The sequence below is a fragment of the Sorex fumeus genome, unplaced genomic scaffold (assembly GCF_029834395.1).
Source record: "Sorex fumeus unplaced genomic scaffold, SorFum_2.1 ptg000001l, whole genome shotgun sequence".
NCBI classification, from domain to species: domain Eukaryota; kingdom Metazoa; phylum Chordata; class Mammalia; order Eulipotyphla; family Soricidae; genus Sorex; species Sorex fumeus.
The window spans coordinates 7,476,239-7,504,157 of NW_026606058.1; positions in this window are offsets into that span (position 1 = coordinate 7,476,239).

Genomic DNA, 27,919 nt, shown 5'->3' on the forward strand with positions numbered 1-27,919 from the left:
TGGGAGTTTGCTAAGCTCTGTCCTGTGGGCAGAATACTCTCAGTAGCTTGCCAGGCTCTCTGAGAGGGACAGAGGAATCGAACCCGGGTTGGCCGGTGCGAGGCAAACTCCCTACCCGCTGTGCTATTGCTCAGAGTTAATTATATCTAGAGTTTCAGAGTTAATCATATCTAGAAGTAACAGAGTTAATTATCAGAGTTAAGTATCAGTTAATTATATCTAGAAATGAGAAAGATTGAATACAGGAAGATAATTATGAAGTTATAGTCATATTATAATTGTATAACTGGGAAACCTGAACTAAAGCAGATAAGTATGAGATATTAAAAAGTGATTTTCAGATTCTATTTGAATATATATATAAAGGTAAAGGTAAAAAGGTAAAGGCCCTCCCGTTGATCGTCGATTTGCTCGAGCGGGCCCAGTAACGTCTCCATTGGAGACTTTGTTGTTACTGTGTGTGCTCGAATATATATATAAATACAAATATTTAGTGAATAAGAAATACAGGACAAGAGAGACAAAGGGGGAGATGGGAGATTGTTACAACTTGGGATTTTGGGAGTTAATGACCTGGTAGGGCTGGAACGATAGCACAGCGGTAGGGCATTTGCCTTGTGTGCAGCCAGCTTGGTCAAGCCAGGTTCGATTCCCCAACCCCTCTCAGAGAACCCGGCAAGGTACCGAGAGTATCTCCCCTGCACGGCAACACCTGGCAAGCTACCCGTGACGTATTCAATATGCCAAACACAGTAACAACAAGTCTCAAAATGGAGACATTACTGGGCCTGCTCAAGCAAATCGATGAACAATGACCTGGTAATTACAAAAGATTCAATTAATAGTCAATGAAGAGAAATATAGGTCTAGAGTTCACTAAATAAGGAGAGTGGAAGAGAGCAATTTGCGTGGGTCTTTAAGGATTTCTTCCTCTCCAAATAGATCGAGAAGAAAGAAGATGATTAACGGAGGAACATCAATTTGGAAAGGGTTATTGCAGATATAGAATCCATTAAGGAAATGCTAAAAAAAGTAATAAGATAAAGGGGAAGATGAACAGAGAATGTATTCTGGAATCTAATGAAAGTACTTTAAGAGAGGTGGAGTTGGGGCTGGAGCAATAAACAGTACAGTGGGTAGGGAGTTTACTTTGCATGTGGCCGACCTGGGTTCGATCCCCAGCGTCCATATGGACCCCCGAGCACCTCCAGGAGTGATTCCTGAGTGCAGAGCCAGGAGTAACCCCTTGTGCATTGCCGGGTGTGACCAAAAAAAAAACCCCGCCAATAAAAGAGAGAGACATGGTGTTTTTTCATAATTACTATTAAAACTAGATTTTATGGGATAAAATTCAAAAGTAAACTTTCATACTTTTTTATTGGAGGAGTTGGAGAATAGAAACCATATCACAGGTCTGAGAAATTAATGGGAGAAGAAGACATGAAGGGTGTAAAAATAAAATCTATATAGGGAAAGTAATTGGAATCAAATAATACACCCTGAAATCAGATTTCTTGTGTTGATATTGTGGCTTCTTTAGTTACTAACAGTGATATCAGTATCTGTAAAATATAATAATTAATAGAACAAAATGTACCGAGTTGTTTTGGTGGTTAAAGTATGTATATATTAAGAATTTAAGACTGGCACACCAGTGAGAGTGAGAGAATGAGAGAGTGTGTAACAGCTATTATTTACACTCTACCTGTCTGAATGCAAGGTTCTGTGCCAATGGAAAACCAGAAGGACCGTTCTACTGTACAAGAGGGAGACATCCATGATATTGGCAACTATCGCCTGATCTGCCTGTTGTCCATCATCTACAAGCTGTTCACTGGTGTCATTCTGAATAGGACTGGCAACCTATGATGAAGGACAACCATGTGAGCAAGCTGGGTTCCAAAAAGGATTCAGCACCATCGACCATATCCACACAATAACCAAGCTCATTAGGAGTTCAAGATGCCGCTCTGTCTAACATTCATTGGTTTAAAGAAGGCCTTTGATTCTGTTGAGACTGAAGTGGTCATCGAAGTCCTAGCCAAGCAGGGCATGCAAACTCAATACATCAGGATCCTCCTTGAGCTGTATTATGGATTTACCACCAGGATTTCACTATTCTACACCAATCTATAAGGACGTGATCATCGATGTAAAGAGAGGGATTCGGCAGGGTGATACCATTTCACTGAAACTCTTCAGTGCCACCTTCGAGAATATCACGCGACTGGAATTGGAAGGAATGGGAGTGAAGATAGACAGTTGGCAACTACACCACCTCTGCTGATGACATCATTCTAATAATACCAAACATTTGCCAAGCGGCACAAATGCTGGCCGACTTCAACCGTGAGTGTGGAAAGGTTGGACTTCAGCTGAATCTCACGAAGACAATGTTTATGAGAAACAGTCTCGTTCCTGATGTTCCATTCACTCTCAATGGGACGAACATCTCTGAATGCAACAGTTATGTGTACCTAGGTTGACAAGTCAACATGACGAATGACCTGGCACCTGAGTTGCGCAGGAGAAAGAGAGCAGCTTGGGATGCCTTCAAGAGTGTCAAAGAAATAGCTAAGAGGACGAAGAACCTCCGGCTCTGGGCACATCTCTTTGATTCCACCATTCTTCCCTCATTAACATACGCCTCAGAGATCTGGGCCCTACGAAAACAGGATGAGAATGCTATTCGGGTCTCCCAAAGAGGAATCGAAAGAGCTATGCTTGGAGTATCGTGCTTCACTCAAGTGAGAAAAAGAATCAGGAGTTCCGACCTCCGTTGACAATTGAGAATCAGGGACGATGTCTCATTTACCAAGGAGTTGAAAATCAGATGGGCTAGACACATACGTAATGCGATTTGAAGACGGCCACTGGACTAGAGCCGTTACCAACTGGATTTCATGGGATGTCAAAAGATTGCATGGCTGCCCACCTACAAGATAGTCAGATTTCTTTGTCAAGACCCTGAACAAATGGTTTGAGGCTCTTCGTGTTCCTGGAGCGAGCAGATGCCATTGGGCTACACTAGCACACGACAGGGACGAATGGAGACATTACTGGCTCCCGCTTGAGCAAATCATGAGTAATAGGATGTCAAGTGATCAAGTGATCAAGCTAAAGAAAGCTACAATTTAATAGCTTAGGGTATTGGGTGGGACCAAAAAATGGACAATGCTCTGGGATGAACAACTTGTGAGGATATGTAATTAGTTAGGGAGAATAATTAAGACACTACAGTGTAGGTAATTAGGGATTAGTTCATAAGAAGAAATGTAAAATGAGAAGAGGTGACGTACAAAAGGAAGCTGTGTGTGAGATATATGTATATACATATACATATATAATAATATATTAGGTATTAACCTGGGCTGGAGCAATAGCACAGCGGTAGGGATGCTGTCTTGCACGCAGCCAACATCGAGTTCGATTCCTCCTCCCCTCTCAGAGAGCCCGGCAAGCTACCGAGAGTATCTCGCCCGCACGGCAAAGCCTGGCAAGCTACCTGTGATATATTCGATATGCCAAACACAGTAACAAGTCTCACAATGTTACTGGGCCCGCTCGAGCAAAAATCCATGAACAACGGGAGCACAGTGACAGTGACAGGTATTAACCCAATACTTGACTAAGGGAAATAATGATATATTTACTGCTTGGATTTATTTATTTAACTTTGGTTTTGGACAACATCTGGCAGAATTCACACATCCTACATAAAATCATGTGTTCAGTCCATTGAGCTATCTCTCCAGCTGCTGTTTGTTTTAAGGTGCTATAATTTGGGAGTCATCTTTAACAGCAATGTATTTTTACTTTCAATTTTTCACATAGTACAGCGGGTAGAACATTGGCCTTGTATGCGGACGATCTGGGTTAGATTCCTCTGTCACTCTTGAGATGTTACAATAGAGATGTTACTGGTGCCCGCTCGAGCAAATCAATGAACAACGGGACGACAGTGCTACAGTGCTCAATTTTTCATAAATTAATTTTTTATTGTAGGAATTTGTAGAGCCTGGCAAGCTACTGAGAGTATCCCACCCACACAGCAGAGCCTGGCAAGCTACCAATGGCTTATTTGATATGCCAAAAACAGTAACAATAATGGTCCTTATTCCCCTGATCCTGAAAGAGCCCCCAATATGCCATCAGGCTACACTAGCACAGGACAGGGATGAATGGGGATGTTACTAGTGCCTGCTCGAGCAAATTGATGAACAACGGGATGACAGTGACAGTGACAGTGACAAGAATTTTTATGATGTCAGAAGGTTAGCCCTTTTACTTTCAAATGTACCTTTTAACACATTTTGCTATGTGTTCTTATTTATTTATTTATTTATTTTTGCCTAGGTTATTTCAAGCAACTTTTAATTTCATGATGTGACTCTTCACTTTTAGACTTTTAATTTTATGTATTAAAATACTTCATCGATTGCCTCGAGCAGGCCCCAGTAACGTCTCTTTCATCCTAGCCCTGAGATTATATTCAAGGCTCTTTAGGAGAATGAGACCCATCATTGTTACTGGTATTTGGCATATTTGGTACGCCACAGGGAGTTTGCCAGACTCTGCCCTGTGGGCAGGCTACATTCAATAGCCTGCAAGTTTGTCCAAAGTAGGAATGAGATAATAAGATGTCATAAAAAGATGTCCTGATAAGATGTAGCACGCGGCCGCATTCACATTTGCGGCCGTGCGGTTCCGGGAGCTGGATTTTATAGTCTCTGAGTCTTGGCTGTTGATGGGATTACATGGCACTAGGGGGCCAGGTGGTGGGTGTGACCCCCGCCTACTGGAATTTGGAGGATCTGGGTGGAGTATTAAAATAAATACTTAATTCGAAATTATTTTAAAGAAATTACTCATGCATTTTTCTATTTATGTCTTCAAGTTCGCTAAGACTTCTTTGCAATGTCAATGTCTTTGCAACGTAGAATGAAAATACTGTACGTTTTTTCACATCAGTATATTTTTTACTGCTTGGATTTCATCTCCATAAGTTTTCATCTTCATAAGTTTGCTCTGGATCTTATTATAGCTTCCAGATTTCTACCTAGAAAGGAAAATATCTTCTTTCACTTAATCACTTAACTTCCCATTAGGCGTCGATTTGCTCGAGCGGGCGCCAGTAACGTCTCCATTTGTCCCTGTCGCGTGCTAGTGTAGCCCAATGGCATCTCTTCGCTCCGGGAACATGGAGGGCCTCAAATCAATCGTTCATGATCTTGACAAAGAAGTCTGACCATCTGGTAGGTGGGCGGCCACGCGGTCTCTTGACATCCCGTGGAATCCAATCAGTAACAGCTCTAGTCCAACGGTCGTCTTTAAATCTCATTACGTGACCAGCCCATCTGATTTTCGACACCTTGGCATATGAGACAGCGTCCCTGATCCTTGATCGTCGACGGATGTCAGAACTCCGGATTCGTTCTCTCATTTGAGTGAAACGTGATATTCCAAGCATAGCTCTTTCTATTCTTCTTTGGGAGACCTGAATGGCGTTCTCATCTTGTTTGCGTAGGGCCCAGGTCTCTGAGGCATATGTTAATGCAGGAAGAACAGTGGAATCAAAGAGATGTGTCCGGAGCCGGAGGTTCTTCGTCCTCTTAGCTATTTCTTCAACGTTCTTGAAGGCGTTCCAAGCCGCTCTCTTCCTCCTGCGCAGCTCGGGTGCCAGGTCATTTGTCATGTTGACCTCTTGACCTAGGTACACATAGCTGTTGCATTCGGAGATGGTCGTTCCATTGAGAGCGAATGGGGCGTCAGGAACAAAGCTGTTTCTCATAAACATTGTCTTCGTAAGATTCAGCTGTAGTCCTACCTTTCCACACTCACGGTCAAAGTCGGCCAGCATTTGTGCCGCTTGGCTGATGTTTGGTGTTATTAAAACAATGTCGTCAGCAAAGCGGAGGTGGTGTAGTTGCCGACCATCTATCTTCACTCCCATTCCTTCCCATTCCAGTCGTCGCATGATGTTCTCGAGGGTGGCACTGAAGAGTTTCGGTGAAATGGTATCACCCTGCCGCACCCCTCTCTTGACATCAACGATCACTTCTTTGTAGAATGGTGAGATCCTGGTAGTGAATCCGCAATACAGCTCACGGAGGATCCTGATGTATTGGGCTTGAATGCCCTGATTGGCTAGGGCTTCAATGACCGCTTCCGTCTCAACAGAATCAAAGGCCTTCTTTAAATCAATGAACGTTAAGCAGAGCGGCATCTTGAACTCCTGAGAAACCTCAATGAGCTTGGTTACCGTGTGGATATGGTCGATGGTGCTGAATCCTTTGCGGAACCCGGCTTGCTCACATGGTTGTCCTTCATCTAGTGTTCTGCCAATCCTATTCAGGATGACTCGAGTGAACAGCTTGTAGATGACAGACAATAGGCAGATCGGGCGATAGTTGCCAATGTCATGGATGTCTCCCTTCTTGAACAGTAGTACGGTCCTGCTGGTTTTCCATTGGGACGGAACCTTGCATTCAGACAGGTAGCGAGTGAAGAGCCGAGCCAGTGTATTGATGAGTACTGACGGCAGGTTCTTCAGGTGTTCAGGTCTGACCTTGTCTGGGCCGGGTGCTGTTTGCTTCTTTACCAACGAAATGGCGTGTCGGATTTCGGAAGGGAGAACGTTAGGAACGACATACCCATCCTGTGGAATTTGGTATGTCGGCAAGTGGACATGGCTATCGAAGAGATTTGAGTAGAAGTCATGGATAATCTTCTCCATTGCCGTTCTGGAGGATGTGATGGATCCATCAGGACGTCGGAGGGCAGTCATCTTGGTCTTATAGTTGGCGAAGGACAGGCAGGCGTTACGAATACTTTTCCCGGCTTCTGCCGCATCTACCAGTACTTCTGCTCTTCTCTCTTTGAGGTCTTCCTTGATCGCATCTCTGCACTGCTTTGCAAGCTCGGACATTAGTTTGCGGTTGCCTGAGGCATGCGCCAAACCACGCTGGCGAATTAGCTCAAGAGTTTTCGAAGATAGGCGACTTTTTGTGGCTATCTCTCTCTTGGCGTTCCTCGCACATTCATGGAGGTGCTGAACCAGTCGATCGTATTCCTCGTCAATGTTGTCAACAATGGCATCTTCCCATGTTGCCGCAACAGTACCAAAGAGTTCCCAGTTGGTGGTCATTCTGGGAGTTCTCTTTTTGAACTTTGCAGCCCTTTCTCCCCGCTCTGTGAAGTAGAATTTTGCACGAAGGAGACGGTGGTCCGATCCCGTTCGAAATTTTGGGACAACAGCGACATCAGTCAGGCAAAACCGTCGATTGAATATGATGTGGTCTATTTCGTTGTGGAATCGTCCACCGGGAGACTCCCATGTCCATCGTTTAGATTCTGCCTTCTGGAACTGTGAGTTACCATGAATGGTCTTGGTCGACATGATGAACTCAGACAGTCTCTCACCCTGTTCGTTCCATTCTAGGCCATGGGTCCCGATGTGAAGTTCTTCAGCTGATCTTCTCGGTCCTATCTTGGCATTAAAATCACCCACAATGATCTTGTAGAAGGTGTGGTCTTCTTTATAGAACTTCTCTAGCTCCATGTAGAACTTCTCGATTTCTCTTTCATCATAATGAGATGTTGGTGCGTAGACAACGAAGATAGAAACTGCAGGCAGTGAGCCACATCTATTCAAATGTAAACGTCCGATTCCGTTTGTTAGGCATTCGAATGAATCAATGCTCTTGGCCAAGTTTGTGTTGACAAGGACACCGACGCCTCCAACACCTCTTTTATCGCATGTTCCGAGGAACAATTCTTCTCCAGTGTCGAAAACGGCATGGTGAGATTCGTGCCTTCTTGTCTCGGTCAGACCAATGATGTCGTACTTGATCATTCGCGCTTGTACCATCAGGTCCTCGATGGATGCATCTGATGCTAGCGTACGTGCATTGAAAGTACAGACGATCATTTTTGTCTTCCTTCGTTGTGGCAGCCTAGGTCGGCCTTGAGATTTTGTCGGCCTCTCCTTTCTCATCCTTCTCAGTGCTGCCATGTCGGTGAAGCCTTCAGGGTCAGGTGAATGAGACCAGTTGTAGTTACTGGTTTTGGCATATCGAATACACAGCGGATAGCTTGCCAGGCTCTTCCGTGCGGGCGGAATACTCTCGGTAGCTTGCCAGTCTTTCCGAGAGGTATAGAGGCTTATGGGGTGACCTCTAATCACCCTTGTAGGTGTTACCATATTTGAACCCTATCAAATATGGTACGACAATTCCAGAAGATGGGTATTTAGTGTCTTATGATGTGTTGCACGGCCGCTTGCGGCCGCGCGGGTCCGGAAAGCATCCTGGAGTGTGGCGACGGCTGGGTAGTGGAAGTCGTGTCAAGAGTGGAAGTCTGCCAGTGGGGTATTTATCTGGGTAGGGTGGGTCTCCTGTGCACAATTCGATCCCTGGGTGGTTGATGGAAGCAGACAGGGCAGGGTAGGGTGGGGCTCCTGATTAGAATCCCTTTGTCACCTGTGGTGGTGGGAGCAAGCAGAGAAGCTCTGTCCCTGGGTCCGCCGAGCCTGGAGTCCAAGGTCTCAGAGAGTTCCGCTTATCTTGTTCTGTGGGTCTTCAGTTGTGCGTGGGTCTCGGCCGGAGCTGCCGCGCGGGTCCGGAAAGCGTCCTGGAGTGTGGCGACGGCTGGGTAGTGGAAGTCGTGTCCACTTCTAATCTTCTTTATATTGTGAATATATGAATTATATTTATAAGTGGTTTAATATTTTTAATTGCTAATTCCCTTATCATAGTCATTTCTGAGGTTTGTTTCTTTGTTTGAATGGACCTTTACTTTGTTTTTTTTTTAATATTTCCCTGCTTCATTGCATAGTAGTTTTTATTTGAATGCCAGAAATTTGTGAATTTTATTTTGTTGTGTGCTGATTATTTTGTATTCCAGTAACTATTTAGTTTTATCCTAGAACACATTCGGAAATCATGGATTCATTTGGATCATGCCTTTGAGCTTTGCTGGGAAGGCTGGAGCAACATTTAGTCTGGAATTGACTTCCCCTATTAATGAGGCAAGGTTGCTCTGAGTACTTCAGTTGATGCCCAGTAAATCTGAAGAGTTGTATTTGTTTACTGCACACATGTATTTGATGAGAATGGTGGTAATAGGACAATTTATAGCCATTTTTGAGGTATTATTCTCTTTAGCCCTTTTAAATGATTTCTTGCATAGCCTCTTTGGCCTGTATTCAATTATCCACACATACCTGCTGAACATTACTAAGAGAATCCCGTAAGACAACCCTCTGAAGTCCTCTGGTGTGCTCTCTCTGCAATTTTTAAAAGTTTGTAGTGGCTGGAGCGATAGCACAGCGGTAGGGCGTTCGCCTTACAAGCGGCCAACATGGCCGACCCGAGTTCGATTCCTCCGCCCCTCTCGGAGAGCCCGGCAAGCTACCGAGAGTATTCGATATGCCAGACACAGTAACAACAAAGTCTCCAATGGAGACGTTACTGGGCCCGCTCGAGCAAATCGACGATCAACGGGAGGGCCTTTACCTTTACCTTTAAGAGAGCATAGGAGTGAACTAAAGATTAATGATGAAAAGTGAATACCTCAGTGAATTCTACTTGTTACAAGGAGTAGTGTTATTGGTACCAAATAAGAAGATTAATTGCATGAATACAAAAATTTTACCAAATATGTCAGGGCTGAAAATGAAAAGTAACCAATGGGCATTTGAACAGCTATGTTTCATTTTTCTTAAAATATAAAACATGCCAAAAATGGGTCCTGAATAAGTATTTGTACCGATTGTGCAACCATGGTCCTTCCAAGCAAATATTTAATCATCCCTTTTCTTTGAGAATACATGATTCTCTTGTTTTCTGTTATTTCCAGCACCAAAAATATTGCCTGCCCATATTTGGCTCTGAACCAATATTAGTAGGTTCAATTATTTTCTGGCTGAATTCCTCTGATTTCTGCTTTAAATGTTATGTTTTCTCTGTCAGTCTTTCTTCAAATTCCAGTTAGTCTTTATTCAGCCAAAGTTCTTCATAGTTAATTCTTTAATACAAATTAAAATCCAGATGGTGTATTTCTTTTGCTATATAAGCTGGTACAAAATCCATAAATCCATTTTGCTTGATAAGTCTTCAGTCTTAGCTTTCTTCTTTTTCATTTTTTTGTTTCATTTTTGTTTTTGAACCACATCTGGCAATGTTCAGGGCTTACTGCTGGCTCTGCACTCAAGGATTACTCCTGGTGGGGCTCAGGGGACCATATGGGATACTGGGGACCAGATCTGGGTCAACCGCCTACAAGGCAAGCACACTGTACTACCTCTCCAGCCTTTCAAACTCCTTTTCAAACTGCTCAAATTATTCATGTAAGTAGAATCATAAGGAAAGTAATATAAAGGATAGATGATCTCATTTCTTCTAACCAATCTTCTGAGAGGCATTTGTCATTTCAATAAGTGATAAATAAGTGGAGTACCTATTATGCTAATATGTGGTTCTATTTAATTTGGCTTTAGTAAATTGCATACTTTTTAGAATCACTCAGTGGTTTTGAAACTCAGTGGTTTAGGACTCCCTCAGTAAAATGTACTTCCCCAGTAATTATCTTTTTTTTTTATTAGTGAAACAATATGAGGTACAGTTATAGACTTATAAATTTTTGTGCTTGGGTTTCAGTTATACAATGATCAAATGCCCATCCCTCCACCAGTGCCCATCCTCCACCACCACGGGTCCCAATATCCCTCCCACCCTCCATCCCCACCATCCCACCCTGTCTCTGTGGCAGGGCATTCCCTTTTGTTCTCTCTCTCTCCTTTTGTGTCCTGTGGTTTGCAAGAGAAGCATTGAGTGGCAATCATGTTTGGTCTATAGTCTAGTTTCAGCATGCTTCTCCCATCCTGGGAGGATCTTCCCAATACCCTTTATTTGGTGCTCCCTTCTCTATCTGAGCTTCCTTTTCCCCTAGCACACGTGGCTGCCCAGTAATTACCTTTTGAGTAAAATACAAATAAACACATGGATTAGATTGATAAATAACCTTTACCCTAAGACATTTTGGGTGAATTCTTATGGAGAAAAATAGGGAAATCTGCTTTCAGGGCCTAAGAATTTTTTCCTATAAGAAAACATATTTTAAACAAGGCATTTTCCATGAAAGTGTCAAGTTTTAATAGAAAAGGAGGATTTAGAAAATTCAGAACCCACATAGAACTTGAACCAGCATGAACCGTTCTAGCTTAAATAGATACATTTAAATCTCTTCCTCCTGTTTTACATTGATTTTTTATATTTTATTTTAAGGCAGCAAGACTTAAAATGCTTTACTAGCCCTTTGGGGACTAAGATATGGTTCATACAAAAAAATTTAAATGATTTAAAGAGAAAGAATCAGACATTTAAACATTCAGTTTTCTTGTAAGACACAAGTTTTTTTAAAAATTGGTCTTGTCAGAGTCAATAGAAATGTCCCTTAGCACAAAACACACTTTGGATTTTATTGAAACAAAATTATTATATACTTATTTAAGGAAAGTAGTGTCTAATTTTCAATAGTTGATTAAAAATATTTAGACAATCTTACACTTTTCAATGAATTAACAAGGCATCTTGTAACTTTCCTAATTCTTGTAGAAATAATTATTTTTTGCACTAAAACTGAAAAATAAAATTCTGTACTTCAAAGATGGATGGAAACTGACCTAAGTTCTCCAAAGATGTTTCCATTAGATTTCTCTCAAAAGCTATTTTTAGGCTTCTTGGTTATATTCTCCAAATACAGTGATCTACATTCAGGTGTACATCCATGTACTGGTTGATGATATTTCAAATGTGGCTCTTCCTTATACATTTGAGATTTATTTATTCTTACATTTAAACTAGATCTTCTGCTTAGACACTGGCCTTCTGTGATGCAAGAAGCATAGCTAGGCACTTCATTCTCACTGATGTGAATGAAATAGAGTTCAACAAATATAGTTTTCTCTCCTTACCTTTACTCCCTGAGTGATGCAGGGGAAATTCCATCATGTTTAAGGCCCCAGTGTCCCCATCTGTAAGTTAGAGCGGTTAGATAACCTCTAGGAGTTCCTTCACTGCTCATGCACATAGCACTGCACTGTAGTACTGTTCTGTTGTTCATCAATTTGCTTGAGCAGGCCCAGTAACGTCTCTATTGTGAGACTTGTTGTTACTGTGTTTGGCATATCGAATACGTCACGGGAGGCTTGCCAGGCTTTGCCGTGTGGCGAGATACTCTCGGTAGCTTGCCGGGCTCTCCGAGAGGGGCGGAGGAATCGAACTTGGGTCGACCGTGTTGGCCACGTGCAAGGCAAACGCCGTACCCGCTGTGCCATCGTTCCAGCCCTTTTGGCACATAATAGTTATTAAAGGTAAAGGTAAAGGCCCTCCCGTTGATCGTCGATTTGCTCGAGCGGGCCCAGTAACGTCTCCATTGGAGACTTTGTTGTCACTGTGTTTGGCATATCGAATACTCTCGGTAGCTTGCCAGGCTCTCCGAATAATAGTTATTAAATGGTAACATTAATTTTATTGATAAGCTTGATTTATGGCAAGTACTAGAACATCTAAATTTTAGATTCCTAAAAGTTAAATCTAAAGTATTGTCTATAGTCTCAAAAAATTTACTCGCAAAATTTACTCATTTCTTTTTAATGACTTAGTTTTCTTTGTTGGAAAATGTGCATGAAGAGAGTGCTTTTAGGCACAGTTATTTAGTACAAGGAAGATCACTAGTGTAGGTAGAAAAAATAAATTTATTGAAAATATTAAGCAACTCACACAACTCACAGAATCCCCTACAGATGAAGAGAACGACTTAGGAATCATGAGGCCAGAAATAACACCAAATCATATTGCAGAATTTTCTCCAATGAAAATACCACTACTGCCAACAGTTGGCAATGAAAGTGTAGCTTGTGTTGATACTATTCAGTTCTGGAGGCCAAGAACTCAGCCACTGAACCCCATGTTCATGTTCATCTGGGATGGATACCCTTCATGTCTGTCTGCTTACAGCGTTCCAAGCTGACTCTGATGGGTAGATCTGATTGGCAAGGCACAATTCATAGTTCTGATGTCAGCGATAAAGGAGCCCACGTTACTGACTTTAGCTCTACTTGGGATTACACAGTATGAAAAACTCCTCTAAATTCAGAAAGTATATTCAGAAGATTTTGAGAAGTCTCAAACTACTCCCCTGAGAAGAAAAATTAAGGTCCTAGTATTACAAGAGCTTGTTTCACTACTCAAATTATAAATCAGGCCTATGAAATTTGTAAATGAAAATTGCAGAAAATCTATCCAGTTGTGATCTATTTCTCTATTTTCATCTTAGATATCTGAATGTGTTTATAAGGTACTGGTATTACAATAGCAATGAAGTGCAAAATATTTTTCTATACATCATTCTCAATATATCATTTTTCCTACAATAATGATGTGTGTTGGAAATAAACAAGTTTCACCCAACAGTATTACTGATCAATAACTGCTCTTACACTGTGTTCTATACTTCTCCACTGATACATCCATCTAATATAGTTTAAATGATATAATATGTGCATTATGTGTATTACAGATATACGAATGACAGATACATATATAGATGCATAAATAAATGTATATACACATTTTATTTATTGTCTATTTTAAAAGTTATAATGATATATTGTGGACTATTTTCATTCAAGTAAATATTGATTGAAATCATTATTTTAATGATAGCATTTTACATTATTGTACAATTTTTGTTTTTGTGCCCTAAGTGACAGTACTTATGGGCCACTCTTGTACTTGGGAATAGAGGGCCACTCCTTAATTATATATACTCAGATGGCCAGGCAATGTTGGGAAACAAACTTAGGTATTCTGCAGGCAAAGTATACATTTTAGTTCTTCAAGAAATTTCTCTGGACTTTTGCACGAATTTATTTATTACTTATTCTCAAGTAATTACTTATTCTTGTTTGCCAAGGTGTCGAAAATCAGATGGGTTGGGCATGTAATGAGATTTGGAGACAACTGCTAGACTAGAGCTGTTACCGACTGGATTCCACCGGACGTTAAAAGACCACGTGGCCGCCCACCTACAAGATGGTCAGACTTCTTTGTCAAGACCCTAAATGATTGATTTGAGCCTCTTTGTGTTCCTAGAACCAGCAGACGTCATTGGCCTACGCTAGCATGCGGCAGGGACGAATGGAGACATTACTGGCGTCCGCTCGAGCAAATTGATGAGTAACGGGATGTCAAGTGATCAAGTGATCAATTACTTATTCGCAAGTAATTTTCAACTTTTTGCTTTTACCAGAAATTTATGGGGAAGGTCCATATGACTAAATATATTTGAAGTGATTCTTTATCATGAATTTAGAGAATTAGGACTGCTTTTTCAAGTATATACAACTGAAAAGACTCTTTATTGGTGTAGTAAGCCTGAACACTGTAAATTAGTAATTGGCAATAATTGATACTTCCACATGCAACATTTGCCTCTAATTATCCACATCATCATAGCAATTGATATTAACAACCTTCATGTTTTTTGTCACTTTTGAGAAAAACATACCATTAATGGTTGACTCATATTTCTTAGTTCATGACTTCAACACATTTCATATATTTTCCACAGACATTTCCTTATTTGTTTTTTGTTTTGTTTTGTTTTGGTTTTTGCTTTTTGCATCTCACCCGGTGATACTCAGGGGTTACTCCTGGCTCTGCACTCAAGAATTACTCCTGGCGGTGCTCAGGGGACCATATGGGACGCTGGGAATTAAACCCGGGTCAGCCATGTGCAAGGCAAACGCCCTACCCGCTGTGTTACTACTCCAGCCCCACATTTCCTTATTTGGGAACCGTACTTTTATGTCTTGTATCATTAATTTTCTGTGTGTGGTACTAGGGATTAAACCCAGAACACTTCAGATCTGTGACATATGCCCTAACATCGATCTACACTTCCAACTATATTTAGTTTGTACTGACTTGATGGAGACTCTCTTGAAATTAAAATATTGCTCTTCTTTATGTCCTTAAAAATAATCTTTTCCAAGGTTTTTTTTTTTTTTAAATTCAAGAAAAAACATACAGTGCACAGGTAGTTTATAATCTGGTATGTTTACATCACACAACAAATGCATATAACTGGAAAATTATCCATCAAAATTTCCTCTACCCAACAAAATTCCTTTGTTGTTTGCCCATCAGTATCTTCTCACAGAAGTAACATCTTTACCATAGAATAATATACCTATTGAACTTTTCACAAACGAAAGCATACACGTGCTCAGAAGTCTGGTTTCTTCTACTCACCATTATATCTGGAAGAGTTCTTTATGTTTATGCAAATAAAGTATTTCATTGAGTCATGATTTACCTCTCAATAAAATGAGTGTACTTATACATGTTATTTGTAGAGATAAATAACTTTATGGAAGTAACTAGGGTTTGAGCAGATGTTAGATGAATGAGCGAATGCAAAAATTAGAACAGTGTTTGCCCTCTGGTAGATATTATATGTTAGCTACTAATACTCCACTACTGAGTTTGAGTTGGCCTGGAGCGATAGCACAGAAGTCGGGCATTTGCTTTGCACGTGGTCAACACGGCTGACCCAAGTTCGATTCCTTCACCCCTCTCGGAGAGCCCGGCAAGCTACCAAGAGTATCTCGCCCACACGGCAAAGCCTGGCAAGATACCCATGTTGTATTCAATATGCCAAACACAGTAACAACAAGTCTCACGATGGAGATGCTACTGGGCCTGCTCGAACAAATCGATGAACAATGGGAGGACAGTGCAGTGCAGAGTTTGAGTTGCTATTTTTTTGTTTTTGTTTTTGTTTTGAGGCTACACCTGGCGATGCTCAGATGTTGCTCCTGGCTCTGCACTCAGGTATTTCTTCTGATGGTGCACAGAGAATCATCTGGGATGCCAAGGATCAAACCTAGGTCGAAAGCATGCAAGACAAGGGCCCTACTCTCTGTATTATCTCTCCAGCGTCCAGATTTGCTAATTTTTAGATTAACATTTTTAGTTGATATCTAAAACCAGTTGAATCTTACGTAGAATTTGTGCATACATATGGAATAGTCTAGAACTGTTTGGAGGATAATGTTTATGCAAATAAATGGTACCATCACTGACTTGAGTGTGATTCTAGAGGTTGTGGGCTTAACCCTTACCACTCACATTCACCCAACATTCTTAAAAAATGTACCTCCCAGATAAAGTTCAGATCTTTGATCTTTTCTCCATCTCTGTCTTCCATATTCTAGTCCACAATTTCATCCTCACTGCTTTTGCCCCCATTTCCAATCATCTGATGGGTTTCATCATTATAAACGTGTAGGTCTTTGCATTACACATATGTTATGAATTCAAAATTCTTTTTAAGGTCTTCTGTATTTTTCATATTATGGCGCCTAGTCACTTCTCCACCCCTGGTTTACACCAATGCCCTCTCAGCTCGATACTCAGGATATTTTATTCCCCATCTCTAGTCTGATCAATCCTTACACATACTTTCCCACTAAAGTCTTTCCTGAGGTGACCATATCAAACAAATCTCCCTAGAAATCCTTCATTTTTTAAATCTTCGTCTTTGCTTCCTCACCACTAGCAAATAATCATTTCTTTTGTGTGCTTATTTTTTTTTCCCCTTTATTGTATTTTATTTTTTTTTAAAGTTGTAGATTTACAATTTTTTGTGCTTTGGTTTCAATTATACAATGATCAGATACCCATCCCTCCACCAGTGCCCATTTTCCACCACCATGGATAATATCCCTCCCACCCCCATCCCCCCATCCCCCCTGTCTCTGTGGCAGGGCAATCCCCTGTGTTCTCTCTCTCCTTTTGGGTGTTGTGGTCTGCAAAAGAGGCATTGAGTGGCAAACATGTTCAGTCCATAGTCTACTTTCGACATGCATCTCCCCTCCTGGGAGGATCCTCCAAACATCCTTTATTTGGTGCTCCCTTCTCTATCTGAACTGCCCTTTCCTCTAGGATACCCGGCTGGCCTCTAAGTTATGGAGTAATCCTCCTGGTGCTGATCTCAGCTATTCTTGGGTATTAATCTCATACTTTGTTACTTTATATCCCCCAGATGAATGCAATCTTTCTATGTCTATCCCTCTCTTTCTGACTCATTTCGCTTAGCATGATACTTTCCATATTGTACCACTTGTATGTAAATTTCATGACTTCATCTTTTCTAAGAGCTACATAGTACTCCATTGTGTAGATGTACCAAAGTTTCTTTAACCAGTCATCTGTTTTTGGGCACTCAGGTTTCTTCCAGTTTCTGGCTATTGTAAAGAGTGCTGCAATGAACAAACAAGTGCAGATGTCACTTCGACTATACATTTTTGCCTCTCTGGGATATATTCCCAGGAGTGGTATTGCTGGGTCAAATGGGAGCTCAATTTCTAATTTTTTGAGAATCGTCCATACTGTTTTCCAGAAGGGCTGAACCAGTGGACATTCCCACCAACAGTGAAAGAGTGTCCCTTTCTCGCCACATCCACGCCAGCATCGGTTGCTTTTGTTCTTTTGAATGTGGGCTAGTCTCTGAGGTGTGAGATGGTATCTCATTGTGGTTTTGATCTGCATCTCCCTGATGATTAATGATGTAGAGCATTTTCTCATGTGCCTTTTTGCCATTCGGATTTCTTCTTTGAGAAAGTTTCTGTTCATTTCATTGCCCCATTTTTGGATGGGGTTGGATGTTTTCTTCTTGTGGAGTTTAACCAGTATTTTGTATATCCTGGATATCAACCCCTTGTCAGATGTGTATTCGGTGAATATCCTTTCCCATTCTGTAGACTGTCTTTGTATTTTGGTCACTGTTTCTTTGGAGGTGCAGAAGCTTCTTAGTTTAAGATAGTCCCATTTATCTATCTCTGTTTTCACTTGCTCGGCCAGTGGCGTGGCATCTTTGAAGATACCATTAGCTTCAATGTCATGGAGGGTTTTGCCAACTTTATCTTCAATGTACCTTATGGTTTCTGGTCTGATGTTGAGGTCTTTAATCCATTTTGATCTTACTTTTGTACATGGTGTTAGGCAGAGTTCTGAGCCTATTTTTTTGCATGTAGCCGTCCAGTGATGCCAACACAATTTATTAAAGAGGCTTTCCTTACACCACTTCACATTACTTGCACCTTTATCAAAGATTAGATGAGCATATGATTGAGGAGAGATGTCAGTGTATTCAACCCTGTTCCATTGGTCTGCAGTTCTGCTGTGTGCTTATTTAATAACTGTCTCTTGGCTCTTAAATAAGGCTTTGCCTTATTCAAGAGACATTTTATTGAGTAAAAGACTCCACATCTAGAAGTGAAGACTGATACAGAATTGGGAGGAAAAAACTAAATCATCAGTGAAAATAGATGTCAGAGCCAGAGGAAAGATACTCTGGATACTCTGCAGGGAGACTTCTCCCTCTCCAATAGCAAGTTACATTGAGAGGTTCCTGGTGATTAACTAATCCCCATTTGAATGTGGTTCTCTCATGGTTGACATAATATAGTACATTTATAGTCCTGTGTTCTTGTTTCACATACAGGGAAGGAGTTGGCTCCATACCAAATACTGGATGCACAGATCCCCAAGGATTTTTGGAGCCAGAAAGTGCTCAGAGCTTAAGGCTTGCACACAGAGCACAATGGCAACTCTGAAGAGGTAGAACCTCTGCCCCCACAGGTCCTGTTTATTTTCTCCTCCAGCAGAGGGGAGAACACAGGTCAGTTGAAATGGTGCATCCTGATGAATATTTATTGACCTAAAACGTCATGCTGATAGACATGCAGGCTGGCAGACAAAGGTTTCTGTTACAGAGGCATTCTTGCCTGCTCCCAAGGTTGTGATGGGGCTGACATTTCTTCTCAGGGGTCCTGACTTCTCCAGCTGCTCCTAGGAATGCTGGTGTCCCTCTGAAGGGGATCAGCAGAGACCCCATGCCACATGCTTTTCTGACAGTTGGCTGCTGCCAGGCCTCTGCCCAACAGTGGCCTCAAGATGTTTCCCATCCCTCCAGCCCAGACATGCAATTGCCTGCCTACTCTCGAATAGTCTTTTCTCTGCTAGTCTTTTTATTCCCACCTTGTTTTCATTGCACTTTACAATGAATCAAATTTATTGTTCATTTTGTTTATTTTTAGTAAGACATAATTGCTCGAGCGGGCCCAGTAACGTCTCCATTGGAGACTTTGTTGTTACTGTGTCTGGCATATCGAATACGTCACGGGGAGCTTGCCAGGCTCTGCCGTGCGGGCGAGATACTCTCGGTAGCTTGCCAGGCTCTCCGAGAGGGGCGGAGGAATCAAACTCGGGTTGGCCATGTTGGCTGCGTGCAAGGCAAACGCCCTACCACTGTGCTATCACTCTAGCCCCAAAGTTGCTCATAATGGAGTTGTTTTAGGCATACAATATTCCAACATCAATCCCAGCCCCATTGTCCCGTTCCCTCTACCAGTGTCCCCAGGTTCCCTGACACCCCCCTACCTGCCCTCTTGACAGGCATACAACAAATTTATTTTATTTTACCTGCTTTAACAAAACTTGAAGAAATGGCGACTTGAATGATCAAAAAATAAATCAACAACAGTCAATTTGTAGTGATTGACTGCTATATGATTTTAACCTATGTAGCACTGCACTATAGAACTGTTGTCCTGTTGTTCATTGATTTGCTCAAGTGGGCACCAGTAATGTCTCCATTCATCCCTGTCGTGTGCTAGTGTCGCCCAATGGCATCTGCTCACTCCAGGAACACGAAGTGCGACTTCTTGTTACTGTTTTTGCCATATCGAATACACCACGGGGAGCTTGCCAGGCTCTGCTGTATAGGCACTATACTCTCAGTAGCTTGCCGGGCTCTCCGAGAGGGATGGAGGAATCGAATCTGGGTTGGCCACATGCCAAGGCAAACATCCTACCTGCTGTGCTATTGCTCTAGCCCTTTTACTTATGTAAATAAGGAAATTCAAATAATTTAATACAATATAGCATATTGCCTATTCTCATTTACAAAGCTAAGTTTTCAACACTGTCATCTAAAATGTCTTGCATTAAATTTTATTTTTTACTTGGATCTTATTGTGGTAATCATCATATCTTTCCTATGAATGATACTTCCCCTCCCCTTGCAGTCATATAACAAATTTATTTCTTATTACTTGGTCAAAAAAACTTTAACAAAGGGCAAGCAGAGTTATAAGAAAAATAAGTCAATGAAAGTCAATGTGTGATGATGAATTACTATATCTTTAACCTTTTTAAATCTAATATAGGACAACCGTATGCACCGTCAGTGAGTACCATACTCAATACCACATGGTAGGAAGTTTCTCCTGCCTTTTAAAGTAGCTCTTTTAATGTTTCTTGCAAAACTCATTTCAGGGTTGTGAATTCTCTAAAGCAGTTGTCTTTTTTCTATGCAAAGTTGAAGCGTTGTATAGTTCCTTTAAATCTGATTGATAATCTAGCTGGATAGAGTAGTTTTGGTGATGTGTTCATTTCAATGAGCTTTTAGGCTTTATCCTTTATATTCTTCTGGCTTGTAGAGTCTCATTTGACAAATTTGCTGCATATCTTATGGACTTTCCTTGTATGTAAGTTCCTTTTTTGATCTTGCTACTTGCAATATTCTGTCTCTGTCTTTGAATTTTGTCATTTTAAGTATAATGTATCTTGGAGTTTTCCTCATTGGGTCAATTTTCATTGAGACCCTTTAAGCCTCTTGAATCTCTGTTCCTATAATTCTGAATTCTGGGAAGTTCTTATTGGTGATTTAATTATTGTTTCTTCATCACATTCGCCTTCATGTTCTCCAGGGACTTCGATGATTCTTACTTTGTTCCTCTTAAACTCATACCACATTCCTCTGATATGCTCATCATTTATTTTCTTACTATTTTCCTCTTCATGCTGTTTCCTAGAACTTTCCTTCTTTTCATGTTGAGCTTCTTAATCATTTGCCCAGCTTCTATTATTCTTCTATTCAGAACTTCTAATGACTTTTAAAAAGTTTTTGTTTCTTTACTTTTGTGGCATGTTGGGTCACACCCAGCAATGCTCGGGGGTTACTCAAGGCTCTGCATTCAGGAATTACTGGAAGGCAAACTCCCTCCCTGCAGTACTATCACTCCAGCCCTTATGACTTTTTTTTATATTATAATGATATTCTTCATTTCTGGCTTGTGTTTTTTTTATTTTGACTCTAAAACTTTCTTTTTTCTAGTTTTTTTTTAATTATTTTTTTAATTGAATCACTATGAGATACAGTTACAAACTTTCATGATTGAGTTTCAGTCATACAATGATGGAGCACCCATCCCTCCACCAGTGAGCATTTTCCACCAACAATGTTCCCAGTATTGCTCATGCCATTCCCACTCCATCAAACCCCCTACCTCTGTGACAGGTACTTTCCTTCTTACTGTTTATCTACTTTTTGGGCATTGTGGTTTGCAATACAGATACTGAGAAGCAATCATGTTTGGTCCCTAGTCTAGTTTCAGCACATATCTCCCATCCCAAGCAATCCTCCAATAATCATTTACTTAGTGATCCATTCTCCATTCCAAATGCCTTCCCCCACCCCCCAAAGTACATAAGACAGGCTTCCAAAACATGGAGCAATCTTCCTGGTCCTTTTCTCTACTGTCCTTAGATGTTAGTCTTATATTATTTTCTATTCCACAAATGAGTGCAGCCAGTCTATGTCTGTCCCTCTCATTCTGACTCATTTCACTTAGCATGATACTCTCCATGACCATTCACTTGTAAGAAAATTTCATGACTTCATCTTTTATTTGAGAGATATCTAACCTATTGGGCTGGAGCGATAGCACAGCGGGTAGGTTGGTTGCGTTGTACATGGCTGACCCGGCCAACCCAGGTTCGATTCCTCCGCCACTCTCAGAGAACCAGGCAAGCTACCGAGAGTATCTTGTCTGCACAGCAAAGCCTGGCAAGCTCCCCGTGACGTATTCGATATGCCAAACACAGTAACAACAAGTCTCACAATGGAGACGTTACTGGACCCACTCGAGCAAATCGATGAACAACGGGAGGACAGTGCTACAATGCTACATCTTTTATAACAGCTGCATAGTATTCCACTGTGTAGATATACCAGTTTCTTTGACCAGTCATCTGTTCTTGGGCCCTCAGTTTTTTCCGTATTCTGACTGTTGTGAACAGGGCTGCAATAAATATACAAGTGCAGATGTCATTTCTACTGTGTTTTTTTCCACCCTCGGGATATATTACCAGAAGTGGTATTGCTGGGTCATATGGGAGCTCAATACCTAGTTTTTGAAGGAATGTCCATATTGTTTTTACAAAAAGGCTGGACCAGGGGCCAGAGTGATAGTACAGTGGTAGGGCATTTGCCCTGGGTACATCTGAACCAGGTTCGATCCCCAGCATCCCATATGGTCCCCCAAGCACTGACAGGACTAATTCCTGAGTGTAGAGCCAGGAGTAACCCCTGAGCATTGCTGGGTGTGACTCAAAAAGCAAAAAAAAAAAAAGGCTGGACCAGTCGGCATTCCCACCAACAATGAATGAGAGTCTCTTTCTCCCTGCTTTCATGCCAGTACTTTTTTTTTGTTCTTTTTGTTGTGTACCAGTTTCTGTGGTGTGAGATGATATCTCGTTGTTTGGTTCAATTTTAATCTCCCTGATAATTAGCAATGTAGAGCATTTTTATGTGCCTTTTGGTCATTTGATTTTTTTTTGGAAGTTTCTGTTCATTTCTTCTCCCCATTTTTTTTTATGGGGTTGATGGTTTTTTCTTTCTACCAGTTCTACCAGAGTCTTATATATCCTGGATGTTAAACTCCTATGTGATAGATTTGGCTGAATAATTTTTCCCATTTTGTGGGTCTCCTCTGTATTTTGGTCACTGTTTCTTTGAGGAACAGAAGCTTGTTAGTTTAATGGAGTCCCACTTTAGTATATTTGTTTCCACTTGCTTGGTCAGTGGTGTTTCATCCTTGAAGATGCCTTTAGCTTCAATATCATGGGGGTTCTGCCCACATTTTCCTCCAGGTACCTTATGGATTCAGGTCTGATAATTGAGGTCTTTAATCCACTTGATATGATCTTTGTGTGTGGTGTTAGATAGAGGACTGAGTTCAATTTTTTTTTGTACATAGCTCTCCAGTTTTCCCACATCATTTGTTGAAGAGGCTTTCCTTGCTCCACTTCACATTTCTTGCTTCTTTATCAAAGATTAAATTATCATACACTTGAGAGTCTGTGTCAGAATATTGAACTCTGTTCTATTGGTCTGTGGGTCTGTTTCTATTCCAAAACCATGTTGTTTTAATTACTACTGCTTTGTAGTACAGTTTGAAATTGGGGAAGGTGATGCTATTCATCCTCTTTTCCCCAAGGATTGCATAAGCTCTTCGTGGGAGTTTGTTGTTCCATATGATTTTCAGGAGTGTTTTGTCTATTTCTTTGAAAAATGTCATGGGTATCCTAATAGGGACTGCATTGAATCTGTATAATGCTTTGAGGAGTATTGACATTTTGATACTGTTAATGCTCCCAATCTATGAGCAGGGGATCTGTCTCCATTTCCAAGTGCCCTATTTTATTTCTTGAAGTAGTGTTTTGTAGTTTTCTTTGTAAAGATCCTTCACCTATTTAGTTAAGCTGATTCCCAGTTGATTTTCTGAGGCACTATTGTGAATGGGTTTGCTTTTTTAATATCTCTTTCTTCTCTTTCATTATTTGCATATAGGTAAGCCATGAACTTTTGGGTATTAATTTTGTAACCTGCCCCTTTACTATACAGACCTATTGTTTCTAGGAAACTTTTCTGTATAGTCTTCAGGATTTTCTAAACATAGTATCATGTCATCTGCAAATGGTGATAGCTTGACTTCTTCCTTTCCTATCTGGATGCCGTTGATATATTTTTCTTGCCTAACTGCTATAACTAGTACTTCCAGTATTATATTGAATAGAAGTGGTGAGAGTGGGCAAGCTTGTTTTGTTCTCGATCTTAGAAGGAAGGCTCTTAGTTTTTCTCCATTGAGAATAATGCTTGCTGTGGATTTTTGGTAGATGGCTTTGACTATATTGGGGAAAGTTCCTTTGACTCCCATTTTGTTAAGAGTTTTTATCATAAATGAGTGCTGGATCTTGTCAAATGCCTTTCCTTAATCTATTTATATTACTATATGGTTTTATCTTTACTTTTATTGATATAGTATATTGTGTTGATTGTATGCATGCATTATGTTGATTGACTTGCGACTGTTGAACCATCCTTGTATCCCCAGAATGAATCCTACTGGTCGTGGTGTATGGTCTTTTTGATGAGTCGTTGGATTCTATTTGCTAGTATTTTGTTGAGGATCTTTGTGTCTGTATTTGTGAGGGATATCAGCCTGCAATTCTCTTTTTGTGTGGTGTCATTGCCTGTTTTTGGTATGAGGCTGTTACTTGTCTCATAGAAACTTAAAGTGTTTCTGTTTCTTCAATTTCTTGGAAAAGCTTGAACAGGATTGGGAGGAGGTCCCCTTTGAAGGTTTGGAAGAATTCACTAGTGAATCCATTTGGGCCAGGGTTTTTGTTTTTTGGGAGACTTTTGGTTACTATTTCAATTTCCTTGATAATGATAGGTCTGTTCAGGTATTCCAAGTCTTCTTGGGTCAGCTTAGTCTTCTTGGGTCAGCTTTGGGAGATTATGGAGGTCCAGGAATTTATCCATTTTTTTGAGGCTCTCTTATTTCATGGCATAAAGCTTCTCAAAGTAATCTATGACTATCTTTTTAATTTCTGTGGTTTCTGTTGTGATGTCCCCTCTTTTGTTTCTGATTCTGTTTATTAGGAGTCTCTCTCTCTCTCTCTCTCTCTCTCTCTCTCTCTCTCTCTCTTTGTGAATCTTGTAGTGGTTTATTGATCTTGTTTATTTTCTCAAAGAAACAGCTCTTGTTTCATTGATCTTTAAGATTGTTTTTGGGGTTTCCATGTTATTCATTTCTGCTCTAATTTTTTTAATTATTTATTGTTTTTTATTGCCGCGTCCGGCGCTGCAGAGCCGAGCCAGGGGAGGGCTGTCAGGGTGAAATCAGCACTCGAGTCACACAGGGTTGCATCATTCAGGAGATGGCATGAATGCGTGCGTTTATTCAGAGCACAGGTACAGACTTAAGTATGTTTCCACAACCCACCCAAAAGAAAAGAAAGGGGATGGGACGTGGGAAAGTGGATGGGACGATGAATAGAGCCATGCACCGTTGGTCAGTCACAGTGGGCAGAGCCATGCACCGTTGGTCAGCCACCTGGTGACCCTTTCGACCTAACACTACCGGTCGGAGCGGCCTGCTTTGTTACAGTTTTGACATATCCATAGAGACTGTGCTGTTCCTCATACATCATTTACAAATCATTTACGAGGGTGCATTTTCCCCAAACTGAAACGTCCTGTACTGGGAAGCTGCCCAGCTTTGTCCCCCAAACTGAAATCTCCTGTACTGGGAAGTTGCCCAGCTTTGAGCAGGACAAAGGGGGAATGAAAAATCAAGCATTCTTTTACTTGGTCAGTAGGCAACCTTTTATTGTTTTTTAAATTTTATTGAATTACCATGAGATAGTTACAAACTTTCATGTTTGGGTTACAATCACACAATGATCAAATACTCATCCCTCCACCAGTGCACATTCCCCACCACGAAAATTCCCGGTAGACCCCCCCCCCTTTCCCATCCTCCCTCTGCCTCCATGGCAGACTATATTCGCCATACTTTCTCTCTACTTTTGGGCATTATAATTTGCAATACCGATACTGAGAGATTATCATGGAGTATAAAATAGCATAACATGAGACTGACAACTAAGAACAGTATATACACGAGTGAGGAAGATTGCTCCATAGCTGGAAGCATGCCTTATGAGCAGAGGGGAGAATACAGCTAGAATAGAGAAGGGATTACTAAGAAAATGATGGATGGAGGAATTGGTCGGGATGGGAGATGTGTGCAGAAAGTAGATAATGGACCAAACATGATAATCTCTCATATCTGTCCTCCCGTTGTTCATCAATTTACTCAAGTAGGCCCAGTAACGTCTCTATTTTGAAACTCGTTGTTACTGTGTTTGGCATACTCACGAGTAGCTTGCCAGCCTTTGCTGTGCGGGTGAGATACTCTCTGTCTCTTGGTAGCTTGCCGGGCTCTCCGAGAGTCTCAGTATCTAAGTTTTATTATTTCTTTCCTCCTGCCTGTTTTGGGCTCTTTTTGTGGGTCATTCTCCAAGATCTTAAGCCGTGAGGTTAAGTTATTTATGTGGGCTTCCTCTTCCTACCTGAGGAATGCTTGTAGAGCTAAAACTTTCCTCTTAACACTGCTTTTACCGTGTCCCACGGTAACTCGAGTTCTGATAACTCGAGTCTTCATTCATGTTTGTTTCCAGAAATCTTTTGACTTCCTCCTTGATTTCCTCTATAAGTCACTGGTTGTTCAGTAGTGAGCTGTTTAATTTCCAGGCATTTGATTTGAGTTTCTGTTTCTGTGTGCGATTCACTTCTTTTTCAGTGCATCATGGTCTGGAAAGATCGTTAATACAATTTCTATTCTCTTAATTTTATGGAGGTATGTTTTGTGGTCTGGCATGTGTTCTATCTTGGAGAATGTCCCATGTGCACTTGAGAAGAATGTGTATTCAGGTTTTGGGGGATGAAATGTTCTGTATATATCTACTAAACCCCTGTCTTCCATTTCTTCCCTCAGATAAAGTATGTCTTTGCTGAGCTTGAGTTTAGTTGATCTATTGAGAAGTGATAAAGAGATGTTGAAATCTCCAATTATTATTGTGTTGCTATCAATGTATTTCTTCACATCTATAAGTAGTTGTTTTAAGTATTTTGCTGGTCCAGCATTAGGTGCATATACATTTAGGAGTATGAGTGCTTCCTGATGTATAGATTCTTTGATCATTAAGAAATGACCTTCAGTATCTCTTGTAAACTTCTTCAGCCTGAAGTCTATGTGGTCTGATACTAGTATGGCCACTCCAGCTTTTTTGAGGGAGTTGTTTGCTTGTGGAATTATTTTCTATCCTTTTACCCTGAGAGTCTGTGTTTGCTCTGACTGTTCAGATGTATTTCTTGCAGGCAGCAGAATGTTGGGTTCAATTTTCGGATCCATCCTATCACTCTGTGTCTTTTAATTGGTACCTTAACCCATTAACATTGAGAGATTATTGTTATTGGGTTTTGTTCCATATTTCTGCTAAAGTTTAGTGTATTTGAGGGGCTTTCCTTGTCTTAAAGTAGCCCGCTTATTTGTTCTTGTAACCATGGTTTTGACACTATGATGTTCCTGAGTTATTGTTTGTCTGTGAGGCTGTGTGTTGTTCCTTTTGATATTAATGAGAATCTAGCTAAATAAAGTATTCTAGGCGAGGCATTTATTTTATTAATTTTTTTCAGTACATCCCACCACTGTCTTTGGGCCTTGATGGTTTCATCAGATAAGTCTGCCATGAATTTTTCTTTTTTAGCTTTGTGGGTCACACCCAGCAACGCAAAGGGGTTACTTCTGGCTCTGCACTAAGAAATTACTCCTGGTGGTACCTAGGGACCCATATGGGATGCTGGGAATTGAACCTAGGTCGGCTGTGTGCAAGGCAAATGCCCTACCCGCTGTGCTATCACTCAAGCCCTGCTATGAATCTTAAGGATTCTCCTTCATAAGCAATTTCTTTCTTTGATCTTGATGCTTTCATAATTTTATCTGTCTATGTTTTTCGTTGGGCTGGAGCAATAGCACAGCGGGTAGGCCATTTGCCTTGCAAGCAGCCAGTATGGCCGACCGGAGTTCGATTCCTCCGCCCCTCTTGAGGAGCCTGGCAAGCTACCAAGAGTATTTCACCCGCATGGCAAAGCC